We start from the raw sequence: 14,900 nt of genomic DNA on the forward strand, positions 1-14,900 counted from the left end.
ATAGAACATTGTTAATCTGTCAAACATTTAATATAATCCATATTAAATATTTGTACCTAATACACATTTATAATGATTATTGTACTTCGATTCTAATTAACGTAGAAACGAAGAAATTTGCCACATTTTAGTATATGTGCTGCCGAAGCGAGCACTAAATTTGCCACATTTTGCAATCATGAGCTTTACTTTGCCAGCCAAATCACATTATTAGTTTTCTTTCGCCTAAAACAATCATTAATATTGATAACTTTTCTAATATTCTGTATTATGTCACTGTTGTTTTGTTATACACTCATGTATTACAGAGCATAGGCTATGGTTCCTTAGGAGCTGAGGTTACCTTGTATTCCCAACCATCGCTCCAACCCAAATCTTTGTTCGTGTATGTTTGGCCTCGTAATTTGTCACAGTGTCTGGGTATTGCATGGCCCTGAGCCACTGTGATATTTGAGTGCATATCTCTCATGTGCAAGAGTGACCATATACGTGCTTGCAGAAGATAAATAAAAACCCAGGCATTGTGAAGGCAAGAAAGCGCTGTAAGAATGGCATTGGGTCCTTCATATCTGATCATCTGGAAGCAGAAGAGTGAATTCAAAATATCTGACCTTGATTTCTCAATAACCAGAACTAGATTCTCTTAAGGAGAATCTGAGATGTAGTATAATTTCAAGGGAAGGAAGAACCACTGCACATACTCGGAAAAGTAAATCATTTATGTAAACTAATTGAGTGCTCCAGTGGTATTAGATTTACCTGTCCTCTTTGGCTGGGAAGTGGGGATGGGTTTGGAGTTGGGAAAGGGATTCGGTAGAGGCTGGAAAGTCCTAGTCACCTGAAAGGAGTAGGGGGGAAATACTCCTGCGGATTCTGAGAAGAGGATCCATGGAAAAGGGAGACCGGGGACAGTGAGATTTCTCTCCCCGATTTTGTCTTGGATTGATCATATTTATTTTTGTCTTTTTTTGACAAATAGAAGCAGTGAAGGGAAGTAGAAACAGAAACCCAGGCTGCCAAGCTTGGCTGGTCTGTAGGGCACTGTTGCCTGGCAGCAAGTCTCAACTCTTGGACCCCTTTCCTGTTCAGACTCTTAACTGGGCCTCTCTTTGGACTGTGCTTTAGTCCTCTCAGCACTACTGCAATTACGCCACGGCTTTAAAGAGTGAGAATCATTTCCCTCTGTGTGCGCCTTTCTTTTTTTTTTTTTTTTTTTAATGTTTATTTATTTATTTATGGCTGTGTTGGGTCTTCGTTTCTGTGCGAGGGCTTTCTCTAGTTGCGGCAAGCGGGGGCCACTCTTCATCGCGGTGCGCGGGCCTCTCACTATCGCGGCCTCTCTTGTTGCGGAGCACAGGCTCCAGACGCGCAGGCTCAGTAGTTGTGGCTCACGGGCCGAGTTGCTCCGCGGCATGTGGGATCTTCCCAGACCAGGGCTCGAACCCGTGTCGCCTGCATTTGCAGGCAGATTCTCAACCACTGCGCCACCAGGGAAGCCCATGTGTGCGCCTTTCTTAAACTCAGAGTTGTATTATTTCTACTTTTCACACTATGTATGTGCAAGAAATGGACTTTGCGCACAAAGCCAAAAACCGGTGAATCTAAGGACTAAAGGACAGCTTGTTCTTGGCTGTCTTGCAGTGGACCTTGCACAGAAACAGAATGATGAATTATTATGGGCGCACACTTAACCCATCTTGTAAATCACTGTGTGAATAGGGATAAAAGTGGATTAACACATTTCAACCTCATTTAACTCCCTGTGGGAAGACTTGCAGATTGTCCACATTTTGCAAACAACCAGTTATTAACAAGAGGGACCAGATGTGTGGTTTAATAATGGACAGCCTGCTGTGTCAGGTCTGTCAAAAATTGAAATACCACTCCATCCCCTAGGAATCGGATCTGGTGATTAGTAAGCTGCACAAGTTCCAGTCAGGAGTGATGGCAATGACTTTAGTCACGACCACACCATGGGATGATGACACTGGCAAATTGCAGATGGAAGCTTTTGTGTGATGTTTCTATTTCTTGCCTATCTCTCCACAAGAGTTCCTGTGCTATTCCACCTCTTTCCTGAAAATACAGAAGATGAAGTGAAAATAGGTGATGATACTGATGAAGGTATAGAACGCCACACATTGTTCTAAGCATGTCCCGTGTATTATTTCATTGAATCTTCACACCAGCTCTGAGGAATCTGGTATCCTCCCCTTCCTGCAGATGACTGTCCTGAGGTACAGAAATTCATGACTTGTTCCCAGTTACATAATCCTAAGAGCTAGAATCAGAATCTAATTATTATGCCTACACCCTATGTTTACAACTAAACAGATGTGATTTAATGCTATGAAATAACAGAAAGAACAAAACGCAAACAAATGTGAATGCTTTGGAAGGTAGAAGAATCACATAGCATCTGCATCCCTTTAGGTCAGCATCACAATGAGTTAACTCGAGGAAAGTTATGGCATTTTTGAAGTTGGTAATATTTTCTGGGAGAAAAGAATTTTTCCCCTCTCCATATAGAGCATTGTTCTTTTGACAGTCTGAAGAAAGTGGATTGAAATAGGAGATTAGTGAAACAAACAAAGCAGAGATTTTGTTTACTTAAATATTTATTTATTTATAGTAGAAACAAGCTAAGGGTAATTGACATCCCAGGAGTCACAACAATTCACAACAATTACCTTTCTTTTGATATGGGTAGGTTTTTTTAATGTTTCTCAGTAGAACTTTAGGGTTTTCTACTTATACTTCTACTCCCTAAGGTATTTGTACCCACCTGAAATTCATTTTTCTCAATAATTGTGCTGGTGATCATGAAAATCCTCTTGCAGAGATGTTATGACATCTAAATGTGGTAATGTCAAATTACTTGATGGAGGCCTTAACATTTAGGTATACCTATTAGTATGTTTCACCTGTTCCAAAAAAGATTTGCAGTGGTTCACATAAATTTGTGCAATAGCATAAATAGAAAAAAACAGCTGAAGAAAAATATAATAAGGGGGTAAAAATGAATCAGGTGTAGAGTTGGTACACAATATGAATTCCATTAGTTCCTATGTAGTTACCAGAGATGGACCACAGAGTTAGAGCAAAGACATGATCGGTCACATAGATGAGAAATAAACCAGCAGTTCAGGAGAAATACAGCTTTCCTTGGTGTTCAGATTGAAAGGACATTGGTCCCGTGGATCTTGGTTAGTGTACAATATCCTCACCCACTTTCCTGTCATAAAAGAAGAGCAAATTTCATAAGACTTTTGTGACATCTCACTGTCAGGTTCTGATATAACTAGAAAGAATTATTCACTTAAAGTAGATCTACAGGACATACACGTATTTCAGATACATATTTTAGGACAAAAGAAAAAAGAGAAACTCCTGAGGTTACTGAGTCTTTCATGTAATCTTTCTTAAAAACTTTTTTAATATAGATGGCTTTGATTAATAATTAAGAATGCAAAGACTTTAGGGTTATATTCTTCGTTGTGAACCTGAAGTATAAATGTACTCAATAGTGGGTAGGATGACTCACTTCATGGAGAATCTACCAAGATTCTAACCAAAACACAAGACTGAATTGTAGTTATTCTCACCTCCTCACAACGGTTAGATTAATTCATTTATTTTCCCACAAATACTTAAATATCATACAATTTAACATTATATAAAGACTTTGTAAATATCCTGAATTTAGTTATTTATATAGCCCTATGTATCTTCATATACATAGATAGAGATATATATTAAGCACATAGTTTTTATAGCAGACTTCTGGTTGCTAATTAATTGATACAAATAACCTCAAACTAGAATATTTTTTCAGTTTATCCACCATCACCAATATCATTATAATCCTCCAGAATTCTGCATTTCAAAACTCACAGTAGTTTTGTATTATTTTTTCAGCTTGCTTTTTTAGTTCTTGATCTCCATCTATTCTTTTTTGGTAGGATTTCATTCCTTCTTATTTAAATTAATATAGCTCTTGCTAGCATGCTTCATTGTTCCAAGCCTGTTCTTTGCACCCCACCTCCAATAATCTCCATGGCCAGCTCAAGTCTCATTCAACTTAAACATTTTCATCAGAATCTTCTTAACATAATTTTAACATAATATTCATGTCACTGATGCTTATTATGTAAAATTTAAAATGCTCAGCCCAGTATTCAATGTTCATTAACTGACTCCTCCATTAATTTTTTTTTTCCTGAAAACACATTTTTATGTCTTCAAACTGCAGTCGCAGTTTTTTCTTTTAAATAAGTCAATTTATTTAAATGAAAACAAACAATTCACCCATTTCTCCAACTCCCTCTCCCAGCCTCTGCAACCACCAATCTATTCTTTGTATCTATGAGCTTTTTCTTTTTTAAAAAACTTACTATTTTTTTAGATTCCACATGAAAGAGAGATCATATTTTATTTGTCTTTCTCTGTCTGACTTATTTCACTTAGCAGAATGCCCTCGAGGTCCATCTGACACCATTTTGGTGTCAGATTCAAAATGATCACCAAGACCTATGTCAAGGACCTTACCACCTATGTTTTCTTCTAGGAGTTTTATAGTTTTAGGTCTTATGTTTAAGTCTTTAATCCACTTTGAGTTAACTTTTTGCATGGTGTAATATTGTTGTCCATTTTCATTCTTTTCAATGTGGCTCCCCAATTTTTCCAACACCATTTGTAACAAATGACAAGATTTCATTTTTTTTTTTTTAGCTGAAATATATATGTATATATACACACACACATATATATTTGATATACTTTCTTTATTCATTCATCCATCAGGGGACTCCTAGGTTGTTTCTATATCTTGGCTATTATGAATAATATTGCTATGAACATAGGGTTGCATATATCCTTTTGAGTTAGTGTTTTCTTTTTTTCAGATAAATACCCACAAGTGGAATTGCTGGATCATATCATAGTTCTATTTTTAATTTTTTGAAGAAATTTATAGTGTTTTCTATGGGACTGCACCAATTTACATTCCCATCAGCAGTGCACGAGGGTTCTCTTTTCTTCAAAACCTCTCCAACAGTTGTTATTTTGATAATAGCCATTCTGACTAGGTGTGAAGTGATATCTCACTGTGGTTTGATTTTTTTTTTGAATTTTATTTTATTTTATTTTTTATATAACAGGTCCTTATTAGTTATCTATTTTATACGTATTAGTGTATACATGTCAATCCCATCTCCCAATTCATCCCACCACCACCACCACCACCCCACTCACTGTGGTTTTGTTTAACTTTTTCCTGATGATTAATGATGCTGAGCATCTTTCATTGGCCTTTTGGCCGTCTGTATGTCTTTTTGAAAAAAATGTCTATTCAGATTTTCTGCCCATTTTAAAAATCAGATTGCTTGCTTTTTTGCTATTGAGTTGTATGAATTCTTTATATATTTTGGATATCAGCCCCTTATCAGATTTATCAGTTGCAAATATTTTCTCCTATTTGGTAGGCAGCCTTTTCAGTTTGTTGATGGTTTCCTTTCCTGTGTAGAAGCTTTTTAGTTTGAAGTAGTCTCACTTGTTTAGTTTTGCTTTTGTTGCTTTTGCTTTTGGTGTCAGATTCAAAATGATCACCAAGGCCTATGTCAAGACCTTACCGCCTACGGTTTCTTCTAGGAGTTTCATAGTTTCAGGTCTTATGTTTAAGTCTTTAATCAATCCACTTTGAGTTAATTTTTTGCATGGTGTAATATCATTGTCCAGTTTCATTCTTTTCAACGTGGCTGCCTAATTTTCCCAACACCATTTATTGATGAGACTGTCCTTGCCCTAATTGTATATTCTTGCCTCCTTTGTTGTAAACTAATTGAACATATATGCATGGGTTTATTTTTGGGTTCCCTATTCTGTTCCATTGATCTAGTGTCTGTTTTTATACTAATACCTTACTGTTTTGATTACTATAGCTTTGTAATATAGTTTGGCATCAGAGAGCATGTTGCCTCCAGCTTTGTTCTTATTTCTCAAGATTGCTTTGGCTATTTGGGGTCTTTTATGATTCCAAATAAATTTTAGGGTTGTTTGTTCTATTTCTGTGAAAAAACACTATTGGACTCTTGATAAGGATTGTATTGAATCTCTAGATTACCTTGGGTAGTATGGACATTTTAACAATATTAATTCTTCCAGTCTATGAGCACATAATATCTTCATTAATTTTTCCTAAACTGCTTTTTGAAATTTAGTCACTGTAGTTACTCACAGAAATCACTCCCCACCTCCCATACTGATATCCACTTCATTGCCTTTGCTGGTATCACACCACGTTCTGAGGCTTCCTGGCATCTCTTCCTGTTCACGTCATCCCCCCGCTTCATGATTGGACCCAAATCCAAACACAGAGCCAGAGTTACTAATGAAATCTTTGAAATCACTCAGGCTATTCAATATATTTTACGTATCATGATGTTGTTTTACAATTACTCACATGTTATTTCAGGTATAACATATAACTTTCTAGGGAAAAAGTCATGTCTTCAATTCATTTTGGATCTTCCTATATTATTTAACACACGTGGTTTACACAAAGGCTCCAAGAATTTTAATTCTGTAATATAAGGAAGATATTTTTAAAAGAAAAAAAAGTCACAGCATGAATATATATGTGCACCACATACATACATATATACATTATTATAATAAAAGTACAAGATCATTTGAATTTGAGATGTTTTTCTCCATGGAAACAAAATAGTTTTTTAAAGCTCCTTCTAAACCCAGGTATGTAGTTTAAATCATTTGAGTTGAAAATGCCATTCCCACTTCTAGTTTAATATTCACAAGAAGCTTTCCTTTCAAAATGGCAAAGCAGAATGTGCTTCAGTCCATAATTCGTACAGTGACAGTTCAAATGACTGTTAAAGTGAATTCTGAATTTTACATATAGGGCTGCTCAGTGAAAGCCATCAGTCTGCTTGACAGCCAGCAGTGCCATTGTCCAAGAGACTTGTGGAGGTGTTGAAAAGATCAGATAGGTAGTGGTAGTAATACTTACATAATTGGGATGAACAGAAGGAATTCTTTTGGTCTTAAATACTGTAAAAAAAAGTTTTTTTTTTAATTGAGGAACAGTGCTTATAATAGTTGAGTATGTTTAATTTTGCAGTGTTAGTGTGAATAGAATGATTTTCTAGAGGAATAAAAAATATGTGAAATATATCAGTGACAGTTATCTAAACATGTTCCAAGTCTTTGAATAGAAGGAGGCACATTCTTCCAAAACATGTATATTCCAATTATTATTCTATTTACCAAGTCAGATCTTTACCTGCTGTTTTTGTCCAATAGAATGAACACTTTTGATTACACTTCATTCTCCTCTTCAGTATCAGAAAGAAGCTTATAATACATCTCTTTACCACATGGCAGGTAGGAGAGAAACAAACTCTAGTCGCTTACAGAAATATAAAATTAAATGTGTTTTTTAAAAAAAGACTAATGTTCATTATAAAGTTGCTCTGACTTGCTGATTCTGTTCCTCCTACTACATATTCCAAGTAATGTCTCCTTTTAGTAAACCCGTATAATAAAGTGAGGGGAAGTTCCTCTGTGCATCTCAAATTGTGTTCACATTGAACTTATGCCTGCTACCATATGAGTTAGGATGATGTATGCGAGGTACTTGAATGATACAATCCCACGCTCATACCATCCTTGAGCTTATATTGTGTGGGAGACATAAGACATGCAAAATAACTCCCATAAAGTAGAACACGGTACAAGGGACAGTATTATGGGAGTATTAGAAAGAGCTTCTTGGAGAGTTTAGAAAGTAAATTTTATATATTAGGATTCATGTATTAGACAAAAAGTAGTAATGGCTAGCCCAGAGGTATGGTGGGTCTTCCATGGGGCATGTTCTAGGAAAAGATGCAGGAAGTAGACTAGATTGGACATAGTATAGGATACTTGTGGATCAATAATGGATATCAGTGGTTTGGGGGAAGACTGTAGGAGAACTTATATTGCCAAGTTGAAGAGTGTGATTTTTTTTTTTTTTTTTCTGTAGACTGTGGGGAATTGTTGAAAGGTTTTGAATAAAGAAGTGGCGTGATTAAAGTTGTAGCTTTAGAAACTACTGGAAGAGTAGGAAATTCATTAAGCTACTTTAATGGGATAAAAGAGGTAGAGCAGTGATAGTGAAAATGGCCAAAAAAAAAAAAGAATTCAATAAAATACTTTGGAAGTGTCATTAACAAATGTGAAAATGGATCGGGGTGAAGAATATCAATGTTGTGAAATGAGAGGAAATATGAAAAGAGGATCAATTTGGGTTAGTGTTTGTCATGTTTGTGCAGTGCAACTTGATATTATTCACTGGGGTTATAAATTCTAGGGAGCAAAATCTCTAGTATCTAATTATGCCTTGCAAAACATCCAAGGAAGGTGCTCTTTAATATACTCATTTTCATTATTGATAACATTGAATTCAATTCAACAAGCAATAGTTAAGGCCTGACCATGAATTGTGGTCTGTGCTAAGCCTATGAAAACAAAGAATAAGGTGTTCCCACCTTCATTTATCTTAGAAAGGAGAGAAGGACAAATAAACAAGCAATTATTGTATAGCATACTACATAAAAATAAGTATGAGTAAATTGTGGAGCTAGCACAGGGGAAAAAGAATTATGTGACGATATTATGTACATTAATACATAAAAAAGCTATTATATTGTATTTAATCCTTTTAAAATTTATTGGTTTTGTATTCTTCACAACATGTATGGAAAGGTAAACCAATCTCATGTTGCATTTTATAGGCAGAAACTCAACTAAAGATAATTTATTTTTTATTTTTATTTTTTTCTTCTTTTTTTATTGAAGTATAGTTCATTTACTATATCATGTTAGTTTCATGTGTACAGCATAGCAGTTCAGTTATACATTCAGTTATACATATGTATATATTCTTCTTCAGATTCCCTTCCATTATAGGTTATTACAAGATATTAAGTAGAGTTCCCTGTGCTATACAGTAGGTCCTTGTTGGTTACATATTTTATATATAGTAGTGTGTATATGTTAATCCCAACCTCCTAATTTATCCCTCCCCCACCCCCCTCTCCCCTTTGGGAACCATAGGTTTGTTTTCTATGTCTGTGAGTCTATTTCTTCAACTAAAGAGAATTTAAATGCCTGACACAGTAGCAGAAAGTCTCTGTTCTCTCAGTGGCAAATCCTAGAAAACCCAGCTAAGATACACTCAATAAAACAAGATGTCTGGAACTACTATAGTTTCAGGGTTGACTTTAGACCCCAGGATATGTCTGTTTTCTCCATGGCTTCCATTGACATGTGTTACTCTGTCTCCTGGAGCTTGTCCCCTTGGTCCCTGAATGGCTCCTCTGGTTCCAGTGACAAAGTCAAGAGGTAGACAAAAGAATTGTCCTTGTATTAAGCCCTTCTTTAAAGTGAGAAAAGCGTTGCCAGAGGCATCCTGACAGATATGCTCTCATGTGCTGTTGGCTGGAGTTGGTTTGTGCTGTGCCCAAACCAAACCATGGCCAGAGCAATGAGACCTCGGGGGCTGGAGGCGGACTCAGCCTCCTCTGAAGAACTTTGCCACTTCAAGGTGTGCAAACAAAATCAGGTTTGTTTATGGGGAAAAAAAAAATGTATGTGTGTGTGTTGGTGGGTGGGTGAGGAGGGATGGAAGTTAGGCAAGTGATATGGCTATTGGGGTAGGGAACCCATAATTCCAATTCTAAGTATAATTCTAAGTGTAATTCTTTAACTGTTTGTTTGCCTTCATTTCTGAGCAGTTCTCAGAGGAAATTGTAATCTCAGCAGGTATCCTAAGTCTTCTCTTGATAAACAGAATGGTCCAATATGGGAAGGTTCTTAAATTCCCTTATGAAAATTATAACGTTATAGGCACTTCCCTGGCGGTCCAGGGTTAAGACTCTGTACTTCCACTACAGGGGGCACGGGTTCGATCCCTGGTCCCGAACAAAGATACTGCACGCTGCGCAGTGCGGCCAAAAAACAAAACAAAACAAACAATTATAATGTTATAAACACTGCACTAACTTGTAACTGGACCCTTTGGAAAATTGTGAGCCTCTGTAAATCATCCCTATGTTATGGTAGTTAACGGGTCTTGAGAGTGCAAAGCTTCTTTTCACAGAGTCAACATTTAATCATATAGGTGTTGAGGAAGTTTTGGTATTTTTGGTGCTGATAGTAGATAATAAGGAAGGGAATACAGATATATAGATAGATATAGATCTATATCTATATATAATATAGATATATAAGGTGTAGCTGAGGTGAATGCTTCCTTACTGCCAGGTGATATTACTCAAAATGTCAATTTAGAAGCAGGAGCTTTTTTTTATCTAAAATTTTAATGTAGACCAACCACACCAACCCCCCTCACTGAAGAGTCATTTTTTACCTGAAAAAGCACATCCTACATTATCTGGAAGAGCAGTGAAGAGACTGAAGGTCCTGCCAGGTTATGGGGAAACAGGTGGGCTGAACTCTGCCAGGGAGAGGTCAGGTTGATGTGACCTCCCTTCCTCCCCTCTGTCCCAGCCTTCCTAACTGGCCCCCTTCAAAATCCTGGAGGGTGGGGGACAGGGGTCACTTCTTGGCAGCTTCTGCCTGGGCTGCCAAATCTGCCTCTTTCTGAGCAGCCAGGAACAGGGCTCGCTCCTTGTGGAAAGCTGCCAGCTCTTCAGAACAGAGGTCCTTCACCAGGCAAATGCCCAGGGAACGGGCAGATGCAATGATGGAGTGGACAACAGAGGACAGGGCACGTCCTGCAGGGCAAAGGCGTTATCCTGAGCTTTGACACCGGTGATCTCCTACACGTGCTTCAGTGGCACCAGGCCTGCCACTTCTTTCCCTGTGTGCGGGGCCCCCTTCTCAATCCCAGAAGCTGCCTTCAGGAAGTAGGAAACAGTGGGTTGGCCAATTTTGATTTCAAATGCCCTGTCAGGCTTCACAAAAATCTTGGTAGGCAGAGAAATGCCTTCTTTGATGTCCTTGGTCTTCTCGTTGAACTCCTTACCGAACTGGTTGACAGAAACGCCTTGCTGACCCAGGACGGGGCCTAGCGGGGGCCCGGGCCAATGGTCCGGATCATGTCGCTGGCCTCGGGCTTCCTGAGGGCCTGAGTGGCCTGGCTTAGCCTTGACATGATGCGGAGTTCCCGACCTTAATTCATTTCAGGTCTACAGCAAGGGGGAGGTGGGGAGGAGGAAGGGGGGAGGAGGAGGGGGGAGGAGGGGGAGGGGGAAGAGGAGGAGGGGGACTGGGACATCTTCTAAAACCTGGCCTGCATCCCAGTGACTACAGCACTTTATCTCTTTCTTGTAACAAGTCTTTCTTGTAACAATTATAATATGTTCTGCTCATTAATAAATGTGGGGTCTGGCAGTAGCAGGCATCTCTTGATCACGTAGGGCAGGTGTGGAATTTTTATATAGTTCCTTTTATAATTTTGCTGATCTGGCATATTTAAGATGAATTATGAGAAAGAGGGACCGTAACTGATCAGGTAATGCTTGAAAAGAAGTAGTGCCCTTAGCCTTATTCCTTTTAATATCTTCTTTAACATTTTGGTGATTTCCCAAAGTCTAGCAGGCCATGCTGTTTTTAAAACAACAGTGGCTACAAAAATGTTTTCTCTGGTATAGGAATGAGGAAAGCAAGAGGAAAGCCATTTCTTTTATTTAAAAAATGTCTTTTAGAAGGTTTATAGGAGCACATCCTAGGTAATGCTTAGTAAAAATTGATTTAACTATTTATATGCCTAAATTAAAGGCTGCTTTTAATGAAATGACATGAATATGATAGGCTTTGGATTCAATAACTGACACAATGAATAAAAGGGAAAGTTAGATATTTTCAAAACACCCATAGAGATCCAAGAATATCAGGGATAGGCAGTGGTAGCTAAATATAATGTGTCAATGAATATAATAAATGCCACAAATATACCTATTCATACTTTTATAAGGGAGGGGCAACTTCTTAGATTGAGAAGGATGTGGCTCTTTTCAGGGAGGTTGTCTTTGGATTGTGTAGACACCCCAACGATAGCTAGTTTTAGTTTTAGAACAGAAAAATGAGGCAAAATATTATGTTTAAATTTATTAGAAAACTCAGTTGATAGTAGATCATTCAAATAATTTTATTCTTTTATTTTAAAAATCAAACTTTATTCTTTAGTCCCAATAACTTCTGGACTACAAATACTATGCTAAATAGTATTTTTTATAACATTTTTAAATATGGTTGATACATTTTAATGTGTAAAATTGTTCAAAGAATACATAAAATACTTTGACTATTTGCATATCTATGTATACATATTGTTTATTTTATTTGTAGTGACTTTAATGGATTTTGTTTACATGAATGGAGTTTTACCAGAGAAGATAGTTTTTTTTTTGTTTTTTAAATTTAATTTATTTTTTATACAGCAGGTTCTTATTAGTTATCCATTTTATACATATTAATGTATATATGTCAATCCCAATCTCCCAATTCATCACACCACCACCCCTACCCCACCACTTTCCCCCCTTGGCGTCCATATGTTTGTTCTCTACATCTGTGTCTCTATTTCTGCCCTGCAAACCGGATCATCTGTACCATTTTTCTAGGTTCCACATATATGCATTAATATACGGTATTTGTTTTTCTCTTTCTGATGTACTTCACTCTGTATGACAGTCTCTAGATCCATCCACGTCTCTACAATGACCCAATTTCATTCCTTTTTATGGCTGAGTAATATTCCATTGTATATATGTACCACTTCTTTATCCATTCATCTGTTGATGGGCATTTAGGTTGCTTCCATGACCTGGCTATTGTAAACAGTGCTGCAATGAACATTGGGGTGCATGTGTCTTTATGAATTACGGTTTTCTCTGGGTATATGCCCAGTAGTGTGATTGCTGGGTCATATGGTAATTCTAGTTTTAGTTTTTTAAGGAACCTCCATACAGTTCTCCATAGTGTCAATTTACATTCTCACCAACAGTGCAAGGGGGTTCCCTTTTCTCCACACCCTCTCCAGCATTTGTTGTTTGTAGATTTTCTGATGATGCCCATTCTAACTGGTGTTAGGTGATACCTCATTGTACTTTTGATTTGCATTTCTTTAATAATTAGTGATGTTGAGCAGCTTTTTATGTGCTTCTTGGCCATCTCTATATCTTCTTTGGAGAAATGTCTTTTTAGGTCTTTGGCCCATTTTTGGATTGGGTTGTTTTTTTTTTTGATATTGAGCTGCATGAGCTGTTTATATATTTTGGAGATTAATTCTTTGTCCGCTGATTCGTTTGCAAATATTTTCTCCCATTCTGAGGGTTGTCTTTTCATCTTGTTTGTAGTTTCCTTTGCTTTGCAAAAGCTCTGAAGTTTCATTAGGTCCCATTTGTTTATTTTTGTTTTAATTTCCATTACTCTAGGAGGTGGATCAAAAAAGATCTTGCTGTGATTTATGTCAAAGAGTGTTCTTCCTATGTTTTCCTCTAAGTTTTATAGTGTCCGGTCTTACATTTAGGTCTCTAACCCATTTTGAGTTTATTTTTGTGTATGGTGTTAGGGAGTGTTCTAATTTCATTCTTTTTTTTTTTAACATCTTGATTGGAGTATAATTGCTTTACAATGGTGTGTCAGTTTCTGCTTTATAACAAAGTGAATCAGCTATCCATATACATATGTTCCCACATCTCCTCCCTCTTGCATCTCCCTCCCTCCCACCCTCCCTATCCCACCCCTCTAGGTGGTCACAAAGCACTGAGCTGATCTCCCTGTGCTATGCGGCTGCTTCCCACTAGCTATCTGCTTTTACGTTTGGTAGTGTATATATGTCCATGCCACTCTCTCACTTCGTCCCAGCTTACCCTTCCCCCTCCTCGTATTCTTAAGTCCATTCTCTAGTAGGTCTGTGTCTTTATTCCCGTCTTGCCCCTAGGTTCTTCATGACCATTTTTTTTTTCTTTTTTAGATTCCATATATATGTGTTAGCATATGGTATTTGTTTTTCTCTTTCTGACTTACTTCACTCTGTATGACAGACTCTATGTCCATCCACCTCACTACAAATAACTCAATTTCGTTTCTTTTTAAGGCTGAGTAATATTCTATTGTATATATGTGCCACATCTTCTTTATCCATTCATCTGTTGATGGACACTTAGGTTGCTTCCATGTCTTGGCTCTTGTAAATAGAGCTGCAATGAACATTTTGGTGCATGACTCTTTTTGAATTATGGTTTTCTCAGGGTATATTCAGAGTAGTGGGATTGCTGGGTCGTATAGTAGTTCTATTTGTAGTTTTTAAAGGAACCTCCATACTGTTCTCCATAGTGGCTGTATCAATTTACATTCCCACCAACAGTGCAAGAGGGTTCCCTTTTCTCCACACCCTCTCCAGCATTTATTGTTTGTAGATTTTTTGATGATGGCCATTCTGACAGGTGTGAGATGATATCTCATTGTAGTTTTGATTTGCATTTCTCTAATGATTAATGATGTTGAGCATTCTTTCATGTGTTTGTTGGCAATCTGTATATCTTCTTTGGAGAAATGTCTATTTAGGTCTTCGGCCCATTTTTGGATTGGGTTGTTTGTTTTTTTGATATTGAGCTGCATGAGCTGCTTGTAAATTTTGGAGATTAATCCTTTGTCAGTTGCTTCATTTGCAGATATTTTCTCCCATTCTGAGGGTTGTCTTCATCTTGTTTATGATTTCCTTTGCTGTGCAAAAGCTTTTAAGTTTCGTTAGGTCCCATTTGTTTATTTTTTTAAAATTCCATTTCTCTAGGAGATGAGTCAAAAAGGATCTTGCTGTGATTTATGTCATAGAGTGTTCTGCCTATGTTGTCCTCTAAGAGTTTGATAGT

General features: G+C 37.2%; 1 protein-coding gene and 1 pseudogene across 9 annotated transcripts in view; one reads left to right on the plus strand and one right to left on the minus strand.

Moving 5' to 3' along the window:
- The window catches only part of KCNT2 (potassium sodium-activated channel subfamily T member 2), a 376,144-nt gene that overhangs the window by 7,717 nt on the left and 353,527 nt on the right, over positions 1 to 14,900 (plus strand). The gene's annotated exons all lie outside the window — the stretch shown is intronic.
- On the minus strand, positions 2,312 to 11,176 carry LOC309630422 (large ribosomal subunit protein uL11m pseudogene; annotated as a pseudogene). The gene has a single exon. The product of its transcript is annotated as a large ribosomal subunit protein uL11m pseudogene (transcript).

This window comes from Balaenoptera borealis (assembly GCF_965194805.1).
Source record: "Balaenoptera borealis genome assembly, chromosome: 1".
Taxonomy (NCBI): domain Eukaryota; kingdom Metazoa; phylum Chordata; class Mammalia; order Artiodactyla; family Balaenopteridae; genus Balaenoptera; species Balaenoptera borealis.